The sequence below is a fragment of the Mustela nivalis genome (assembly GCF_964662115.1).
Source record: "Mustela nivalis genome assembly, chromosome: 19".
Lineage (NCBI taxonomy): Eukaryota > Metazoa > Chordata > Mammalia > Carnivora > Mustelidae > Mustela > Mustela nivalis.
This window is the reverse complement of record NC_139038.1, coordinates 11,631,327-11,639,384: the sequence shown is the minus strand read 5'-3', so window position 1 is coordinate 11,639,384 and position 8,058 is coordinate 11,631,327. Positions and strand designations below refer to the sequence as shown.

Below are 8,058 nucleotides of genomic sequence, written 5' to 3'. Positions count from 1 at the left end.
GCTAGAAGGATATTTTAATTTTTTCTTTTAAATTGTAATCACAGTATTAGATGCATATGTAAAATAATCAGATAGTTCAAAAGTTATTTTTTTGAAGTTTTTATTTATTTATTTATTTGTCAGAGAGTGATGGGGAGAGAGAGAGCACAAGCAGAGGGGAGAGGCAGACAGAGGGAGAAGCAGCCCCAGGACCCTGGGATCATGAGCCGAGCTAAAAGCAGACACTTAACACGCTGAACCACCCACACGTCCCTCAACAGTTATGTTTTAAAAGATTTTATTTGTTTATTTGAGAGCGAGAGAGAAAGCACAAGCAGGGGGAGGAGGAGAGGGAGAAGCAGGCTCCCCACTAAGCAGGGAGCTGATGCCCTAGGACCCCGGGATCATGATCTGAGCCAAAGGCAGAAACTTAACCCAACCCAGCCACCCAGGCGCCCAGAACAGTTCAAAAGTCCTTGGAAAAAAAGCAAACAGGCATCTCCTCTGAGCCCCATCCTTAACCACAGAAGCCAGAACTTTCGACTCATCTTGGCTTTGTCTCTCTTCCAAGTAACGCGCTTATAGAAGTGTTTCCTAATTCATCGATGGTGAAGCAGACAAAGGTACCTAGTAATAGAAAGGAGGAACCCGTCAGTCACTCCGCTCCCTCCTCCCTCCAGCCTCACTGTATTTACCCCACGCGGACTACAACAGGAACCTCTTCCATGCTGATGTTTGCTATTTATAGTTGGGATTTTTCCCCTCACAGGTAGACTGACAGTTTTAAGTACTATACTTAAATTTCTAATTCCTCCTGTGTAAACATCAGCAGATGCCTGACTGCAAGCCATCCACGTGGACGGGCAGTCTTTTAACTCCTTCCTCCTCTACTCCTCCCTGCGTCTGCTCTCAGACCTCTGCCAGCGTCACATCACCTTTATGGGATCAAGATGAAAAACACAACCGTGATGTTCCATAACCCAAATGAGGACTTGCTTCCTTTGTCTACAGATTAATTCTAGAACTTGAGAAACAATTCACCCTAATGTAACTACGTAAAATCGTTAGTCATACTGTGGGCGAGGATTACATTTCCTTCTTGGGAATGATGCCCACTCCCGAGAAGAGGTTTCGAATGTGTAAATGAAGCAGAATTTCTCTCTCCTTTTTCTGAATAGTCTGTTAATGACTCAGAAACATTCCCATTTTATTTGGCTTTATTTTGGGATCCTGAGTTTCTTCCCCCCATTGGGACTCCTCCCTTCCCCCATTCCTCTCTCCCTTCCTCCCTTCCTCCCTCCTCCCTTCTTGTCTGCTGATTAAACAATACCGGGTCTCACCCATGTCCTCAGAATTATCCAGTCTGTCGAGGATCCCACCTATTACGGCACCCAGTTTCACGTCCTGGAGCCTCCACACTCCCCTTTCAACCTCAATCCCGCTGCCTCCTGGCTTGCATCCTACAGTGGCCCTCGTTCCATTCCACAAGAACAAACATGGGGGAAGGGTTCGTGGTGCATTCACTCTGAAGACAAAGAAATGTTCGGGTGCCTGGGTGGCTCAGTGGGTTAAGCCGCTGCCTTCAGCTCAGGTCATGATCTCAGGGTCCTGGGATCGAGTCCCATATCGGGCTCTCTGCTCAGCAGGGAGCCTGCTTCTCTCTCTCTCTCTCTCTGCCAGCCTCTCTACCTACCTGTGATCTCTCTCTGTCAAATAAATAAATAAAATCTTTAAAAAAAAAAAATGTTCAATTAAGTCCTGTGCTTGTGCTCTCCTCTCCCTGAAAGCTTCTATTCCTCCAGATCTCCAGTCTGGGGTCTGTCCTGACCTCTTCTGAGAAGACCAGCTTCTCCACCACTGCATTCCTCCCTTCGCATATTCTGGGCTAAGGTTCTTCCTGTTTTATCCATCAATACACCTCTCTCTGGCTTCCATCTTCTTTCAGTGTCTTGAGATCTCTCAACCACTAATGCCAGTGGCCCACTGCATGCCTCTTCCCTTTGGAAGGACATACTTTCTCTTCCGCTGGGATTCCTCTGGGGTCTCACGGGCAGGTTGGTGATGGTCAGTTTGTCCCCGTGACAGGGAAAGAGGAGACACCAGTGACAGGTGTTGAGTGGAAGTGAATGAGCCTGGCCAGTGAGAAGCTGGTAGAGTCCTGCTTGCTTCATTCATTCCAGAATTTTCTTGCTATTTCTGTCTTGTCCCCACTCCCCCCCCACCCCAGCCACTTTTCTAGCCACTTGGTCATGGGGAAGATGGAACATTTTTTTGTGTTCAGCAGAGGTTGGGGAATCCTTCTTCCATCGATGGTATTGTTTTGTTATGACGTCAAAGTTAACAGTCTACCGACGATGGGGAGCTGGCGATTGATAAAAATCATGCCTGCCTCGTGGAAGTACTTAAACATTGGTATTAATTTAAACAGTCACTCAGAGACTCTTGAAAAAATGGGTGACTTTTGTGCTTTGCATGGCCATGAATAGATCATGGGCTTATAGACTGTTGCTCAACAGCAAATGTAAAATGTATATGAAGATTTTTCTTTTGTAGGAGGGGGAAGAGACAGGTGGGCGTGCTGGCTGGGAATACTTCCCTGTGCAGAATCCTAGGAAGCAAATGGAAGAGTCCCCTGTGGTGTAGACACCAAGAGAGCCATGAAGAAGGTGGACATGGTGAGAAATACGGGCGTGGTGGTTTGTATGGCTCCCTCACATGGGCATTTAAATAAAATAGAAGACATCAATGCAGAACAGTAAGTTCCAAGGTCCTGGGGTCACCGATTGGGGTTTCTCCTTTTGTACCTTACTGCGTCACCATGCCTAATATTCCATGTTGACTGTATAAGGAAGGAGCATCTTATAGTGAACAGAATTTAGGCTGTGGACATTAGGCCTTCCTTAGCTGCCTCCATCCCGGGCAACTTACATAAATTTCCTGTGCTTCAGGTGCCTCCTTTGTGAAGCAAGAGATGGGGATGAGATGTTGACAAGTGGGGGCAAATGACTGCCCTTGAAAATGGCAACAAACCCTTGGTAAGTATTTTATTAGAGTAGGGGGGAAAGAAGAAAAAAGGGGAAACGGTCTGGTCGACACCCAAAGCGAGAAAAAAAACATTCAGAAAAACATTCCACAAAAAGACATTTTTTATATTTTCTCTAGTGACCTTCTTGTCACCTCTGGCCTCCCCTTCCCCACTGGGTTCAGGGAAACCTGGGGCAGTGTTGGCTTTAGGCAGTGGGTCTGAGCTTGCTTTCTAGAAGCTTCTTCTGGAGGCAGTAGCTAGTGCGGGAAGGTCTGTGTTTAGTTGGACCTTCAGGACAACAGGGTCACATCTGTGTGACCCCCCAGCATCTCCTGGTCGACATGGTTAGGGGCAGCATGGGGCAAGGGTGGCATATGAGGGACAAAACTTAAGGAGGCACGTAAGGTCCCAGGCCTACTCCAGACCCACGTTCCCCCACTGGGGAGACCAGATTCCCACCTTGTCGGAACACACAGGGCTTTGCTCTCATCCTTTGTTATTTGCTTCGCATGGAAGGAACTTTGCGCAAAAAGGAACTTTGCCCATAACATTTATGGAGGCTTCTCAATTTCTTCGGCTCTTTGACCGATCGGAAAACAAAGTCTAGGTTCACCACTGATGAACTCCGTGATGGCTTTGAGCAAGTAACTTCGCTCTTCTGTGTCTCAGCTGCCTCATCGGTAAAATGGGCCAAGAGCGTCAGGGTTTCCCTGAGTTAACGCGCGCGACGTGCTTAGGATGGAGCCCGGCCCTCACAAACCCTCAGGACACCCTTTACGACAATCCAACCTCCTGTTCTAGAGCTAGGTCTTTAATCCCAAGGTGACAGTTACTCGGTGACTTCCTCTAAAGTCCCCGAAGACTACCCTTCAGAGGAGGGGCGGCACGACATTCTCGCCCAGTCACAATGTGACAGGTGACACCCAGAGGTTTCCCTGTGCCGACTTCTTCCTCCTCACAAGGCCTCAGCCTGGTTTTTCCGATGAGCAGCTCAGGTTTTGAGAAGTGAATCAGACCTTCCAGCCTCAGCTTCTAGAACCAGAGGCTGAGTGGACAAGGAACCAGCCCAAGACCTGAGCGCCTCCCCACGCGTTGGGTCTTGCTGGCCAGACCAATTTCTTGGGTCACACTTTGGAAAAGGGATCACGGAAAGAGACTGGAGAGCAGGAGGCTGGCCGGAGGGATGCGGACAAGTGTCTCCCAGCATCGCCGTCCACTCTCATCCCCCGTCCCAGACCCCTCCCATCCAGGATGGATGGCCTCTGTCCTACAGGCTCTAGGCAAGCTCTCAGTGAGAATCGGACATCTTGTGTGCACAACTGTGTGTGTATGTGAGAGACAGAGAGAGAGAGAAAAGGGAGGGAGAGGTGAGTCATTAAAAAGTGGTTCAGCTAAATAAAGGATCTCATTATGTGAGCTATTTTTATTCCTCAAATGTCTGCCTTCCTCTCCCCGCTCGAGGTTCCTACTGAAATCTGACAATCAGGGTTGAACTTCACTGTCAGCTTCCATTAGGCAAATCAAGCAGGAAGAAAGGGAGTGTGTGTCTGGCCTTGGCAGGGAGCTGAGTCAGCAGTGATAATCTGTTGGAGCTCGTGGGGGCCGTGGGGGCCGTGGGGGCCGGCTACCAAAGGCTTTAATTAGTCAGCCGAGGTGTTGTCTCCGCCCCGCCCCCCCTTCCTGTCCCTTCTCCCGCCATCCTCTGCGAGAAGTCTCTTCCCCTGCCTTCTCTGCCTCTAATTCCTGGGAACACGGCGGGAACAGCACATACCCAGGGCGGGGGCCCCCAGCACACGCTGCTTCTGTCAAGGGCATTTCTTCCCTGTGGAACTGACGGACTGATGTTCCTGCGCCAGCTGTCTCCCTCCCTCCTTCTCTGGGCTGCCCCGCTGTAAGCGAGACCGGACCCCTCCCGGGCAAACGAGGCTGCGGGGGGCCTTTCCCAGAGGACGCCCCCTCCCCTCCCCGATCCGGGCTCCCTCTCGCTCTCTTCATGAGGCACACTGTCACGCTTTCCAAACCCAGATCACCCCGTCGGTACTGCGCGACGGCTCGGTTGCAGGGAGCACTCTGGAGACGAGGTCTCTTGATCTAAAAGGAGATGTTGGATGTCAAGAGGACATAGGAACACAAGGCAGGTGGCTGTGGTCTAGAAACATTAATTGGGGCAAATGGACCACAGCCAGCCAAAGTACAAGACGGAAAATAATGTGTGTAATAAAAGGTTAAGCGCTCTGGGAGCTCCAGGAGTTCGGAGGGAGATGACCCATTTCTAGAAAAGAATGCTTCCGGGGCTGTCCTTGGAGCTGGGTTTTAAAGGTTGAGTAAGATATGATCAAGTGGAGAGGGGAACCGGGGTCTCCCGTGGGTGGGGTCGGTCCCTCGGGCGTCATCTCAGAAGACTCCCCCTTCCCCTCTCTCCTGGTGGGGGGGGGGGTCACTGAAGTCGTCCAGCTACAGCTTCTCGGAGGAAGTCAGCTCCATGGCACAGCTGACCCTGCCGTCCTGCCCCTCCCCCTCCCCCACCCTGGCTCATGCCGGGTCACAGGAGGACTGCCCCACCGTGGGGGCTGAGTGGATGTCACCTCCTCCTGCCCTTAGCAGCTCTTGCCCACCGACTAGCCACACTGGGGTGGAGGATGGCCCTCTCTGTGGCTCTGTGACAAGTGTCCCTGCAGTCATTGGCCCCTGATGGTCCTGTTGACTCAGTGTCTCTTCAGAGGCAACGGTCCCTGCCTTCCCCGTCCCTCTCGTCAGTCCCAAACCACACCCCCCCTCCCTGCTGGGCCAAGTCGCGAGCAGGTGCACACAGGTGGGGACGTGCGGTACCTCGAGGCCCCTTGGCTCTCCCTGGTCTTTCCTTCCTGCCGGGCTGCTCACTCTCTGCGGGGCTCAGTCCCTTTCCTCCAGGCCACCGGGAGTGCCAGCCGCGCCCTGCGGGGCTTCCGCTCTGGAGCACTGAACGAGACGGATGGGATGAAGAATCCAGAAGGCGCAGCGCTAACAACTGCGGACGCGGCGCTCTCCGGGGGGAACGGCTGTTCCAGACAGCATTACCTCAGAGAAGCAGGACCGTGGCTCTGAAAGGCCTTTGACCCGGAATTCACAGTGTCGCCAGCCATGCAAAGGAAAGAGCGCGGTCTGGGACGGAATCCCGACTACGCTGCTAGCGTCCATGTTCCCGTCCATAAACTAGGAACAAGTGCGATCGCCTACAGTGTGCTTTTGAGGGGCCGTGTGAACTGCCTGGCACAGAGCCGTGGGGCACCCCCAGGCTTTACTGGAGAATGGACTCCGTTCGCAGCTGCCCGACAGAGAAGGCGGGGGGGAGACCGAAACCCCAAATCCAGCCCGGACTGCATTCGCCCGAGTAAGCACTGAATTTAGGGCACCATGAACCAAACCTGGAGAGGCAGGAGTCTGAACACCAACATGTCCAGTCATGCCCTCTCTTGAAACAGGAGCTGGATCCCTATCGCGCAGGCAGTAAAATCTCGGTTCTAGAAATCGCTTGGGACCTTCCAGCTTCCGGTCACCCATCCATTCAGTTCACCTGCAAATGTTTACTAAGTGCCTCTTAAGGGCTATAACCCTAATAGTCCTTTTTGGACACATGTCCCACCACTGCCAACCATGGGCTCCTGCCCTGCCCAAACACCATGACTTTCTGCCTTTGTGTCTCTGCTGTTAGTTGCATTGTCCGGCCCATTCTTCCCCACACCTTCTCAGACTGCTCCATCCAAGACGCTCTGTAAGTGTTGGCTCTGCTGACACGTCCTCCCCAGGACCCTCACACATATGTCAAGTACCTCGTGGCACCCTACCCCAAATCCTGGCATGGTCCTTGTCACCGTGGAAGACATCTGGGTTTTGCATCTACAACCTCCATTAAACTGGGATTTGCTTACCCCTTAAAAAGGGCAAGACTTTTTCCTTCTTTTTGTCTGCCCCCAGCCTGGGGCCCCAAACAGTCAGGTGCTCACAGAGCCCTTGATAAATGAACAAACAAACATTTAGAAAAGACAAGTATGAAAGAAAGAAAGAAAGAAAAGAAAGAAAGAAAGGAAGGAAAGAAGGAAGGAAGGAAGGAAAGAAAGAAAGAAAGAAAGAAAGAAAGAAAGAAAGAAAGAGAAAGAAAGAAAAGGGAAAGGAAGGAAAGAAAAGAAAAAGAAAAAAAAAAGACAGACAAGTATCAACTCTTCTTTCTGTCTTCCCGTGAAAGTACACCTACCTAAGGTGGAAAAAAATTAAAAATTTTTTTAAAAAAAGCTTAAAAGAGGGAACTCAAATGTACAGATTGTACTCCAAGTTAGTTTTATGAAATAAACTTTTAAGTCTGGAAAAGCTGTAGATGTTCTCAAAAAGTTGCAAAGACAGCACAGAGAGTTGCCTTGTACTTCACACCCAATCCCACCCCCCCCATTAACACGGGTGAATGAACTGCTACCTTGTGATTACCTAAATCCCCTGCTGTATTCAGATGTCTCTACTTTTTATCTCATGCCCCTCCTCCCTTTCATTGTTTCAGGATCCCATTGTGAGAACCAGCACTTGGCATTTTGAGGTCATGAGTCAAAATTGGTCATGTCCCCACCATCTCTGGGGTGTTTCAGGCCCCAGAAATCACATTTCAGCCCTTCCCAAGGCGAACCCCAACCTCTGTGTTCTGCTTCCTGCCCGACAGAGGATGCCCACCGCTAACAACTTCCTACCACTCCAGAATAAAGGTTCTTATCTGTGATCTCCTGTCCCTCCTGCTGCTCCCCCACTGACCCCGGCGCCTCCTTTTCTGGCCCCTGCGTGATGTGGCGTGCCCACCCCTCCCCCTCAGGACTCATAAGTAATCAACTCTTCTCCCAAGGCAGTTGTCTGCATGTCTGTCATCTTACCATACTTGATTAGAACAAATCCCAGGTACGTTTCAAAATAATTGGTGTGACAAGCCAATGCTCAGGTGACAGGCAGTGACGACGTGCCTCTCTACTGCTCTTGGCTTCCTAATTAAATTCACAGAATGGCATGCACGGCCTTGAAAGGGATCGTAGGCTTCTGAC

The 8,058-nt window shown here is 50.8% G+C and overlaps 2 long non-coding RNA genes across 2 annotated transcripts in view; one reads left to right on the top strand and one right to left on the bottom strand.

Annotated features, from left to right (window-relative positions):
- Positions 1–7,716, top strand: part of LOC309854573 — a 46,457-nt gene extending 38,741 nt beyond the window's left edge. Inside the window, exons 2-3 of the long non-coding RNA XR_014306300.1 lie at positions 2,928–3,014; positions 7,533–7,716. This is a non-coding gene — a long non-coding RNA (uncharacterized lncRNA). The remainder of the gene's footprint in view (positions 1–2,927; positions 3,015–7,532) is intronic.
- LOC309854730 lies at positions 87–999 on the bottom strand. The gene is made up of 2 exons (XR_014306391.1): positions 776–999; positions 87–606 (listed from the first exon to the last, which is right to left on the bottom strand). It is a non-coding gene; the product is annotated as an uncharacterized lncRNA (long non-coding RNA).
- Positions 7,717–8,058: the final 342 nt, after the last annotated feature.